The sequence below is a fragment of the Montipora foliosa genome, chromosome 5, assembly GCF_036669935.1.
Source record: "Montipora foliosa isolate CH-2021 chromosome 5, ASM3666993v2, whole genome shotgun sequence".
NCBI classification, from domain to species: domain Eukaryota; kingdom Metazoa; phylum Cnidaria; class Anthozoa; order Scleractinia; family Acroporidae; genus Montipora; species Montipora foliosa.
This window is the reverse complement of record NC_090873.1, coordinates 21,756,964-21,758,918: the sequence shown is the minus strand read 5'-3', so window position 1 is coordinate 21,758,918 and position 1,955 is coordinate 21,756,964.

Below are 1,955 nucleotides of genomic sequence, written 5' to 3'. Positions count from 1 at the left end.
TGAGAAGTCACTTAAATCGAGTTAAAGTAATTCTCTTGAAAATGACGTACTATCCAGATTTTTGTCAATCACAGGACATTGAAAGAGTAAAATAACCGTGCTTGTTTTGGCTCTGCATATCCTTTCTTTTCTAAGTGTTTTTTTTTTACTGAATTACGGGAGGAGCGTTTCGAAACTTGATCAACCGCAAAATTTATCTGAATATTACTGCAAACCTGAGCCTACTTGTTTGTCCGGGCTATAATTATTTGTTGTAAAGGGATTTCAAATCGCTCAATCTTGGAAAGAAATGTAAGCAAATTGGACCGCTATAGTCATCAACTTGCACTCAGTGTCTGGCTCCAAATGCAGTTTCACTTCATTTGTATGTAAATACTACAATTTCTACTATCCAACTTTTCTCTCTCCCTCTTTTGTAATGTGTACCTATTACAAGTAAATAAAACCATTAAAAATGAGGGGAGAGGGGGTCACCGTGCTCGCTTCTTCGCAACACGACGACAAATGGACGGGAAATGGGCAATTTTGGCTTCAAAATGATCGTTTTCCGCGAAAGGACTGAGGCAGCCTCTGTTGTCCGTCTTCCGAGATGACCAGCAAAAAACTCCATCAGTATGAGATGCACGGTGCAAATCAAAGTAATCCCCTTAAAATATTTCCTCGATTTTTGCTTATTTCGTGTAGTTCTTTGCTCTCGCTATGATTAAAGTAAATCTTACTGGCATCGCGCCAAAACTGAACCAACAATCATCGTGATAATTTAGCGGCATCCATTTGCTGCTCTGCTAGATTATCCTCTGTGGTATTTTATGGTGATTCAAAATTCCTTAGAAAGTTTCAAAAATGAAGTCCTGTAAGGCCTCCAAATTCCGTTGAAAGAGTCCGTCCCCGGTTGTCTCCTTTGGTTGAGCATCGGACTTCCGTGTACGTGTGGGAGGTGCTGGTCCGACCGGATCCAACACTCCCACAGTCTTTAAATAACAGACGAGAAAGTGCTGCCCTTGTAATTACCTCCGCAAAGGGTTAGACTTTCAGTATTCCCGGATAAGGTATATAAACCGTAGGTTCCGTCTCACAACAGTTACCCTTGTTCATAAACTCATATAGACTCTGTGGCACGCTAAATCTACCACAGTGTTCGAAGAGAGTAAGACACGGAGTTCGTGGCGTTGTTGTCTGGTCTGTTGTTCTACATGAGCGCATCTTTTACTTCCCCCTTCCATTGTAATCAAGCAGTCTGGCCAACGTCCACCAAACAGAGTTGTAAGTTAGGCCCAAAAAGCTCTAAGGGGAGTGATGATTGATAAAACTGCACTTCACAAAAGTAAGCTTGCACCACATACAAGAGAAACGTTTGAAAAGTTAGGAATGCTTACGATATTTTCTTTAACAGCTACTCCCGTATCCACATATTCACTCTCTTCTGTCTTATCTAAACACTATCTTCGCTTTAATTTGCAACCACCGTCTTGAAAAGCGCTACCGCCCAAGGAATTCGATGAAAAAAGGAAGACAATTAGTGCAAAAATTATTACTCCCAACAGTCTGTTTTTGCGTCGGTTTTTTAGAGGGAAAACACCCAGGGAATCGTGTTAAAAGATCAGGGTAGCCTACCTTACTTAGCTAAGGCGGTTATCTAAGAAAGCTACACACACTAACGTCATGTTTTTTAGCAATTTAGCTCAGTGCACGCGTTAAATGTTGGATTTAGCGAAACACTACAACATTAGCGGAAAACATCCTTAAATGAAATTTTTCTTACCTTTAGCCAACTTGAGGTGAACTCAACTATGCAATGAGTTAAATGGAGTGGAAGGACTTCAAGATTCTACTAACACGAAAAACGTCCCTTTGAAGAGAGACAAACTACTTCTCACATATGATGTAGCCAACTTGAACTCCAAGGTATAGATGTTTTCACTGGAATTTAGGCATGACGGTGCATGCCTTAATAT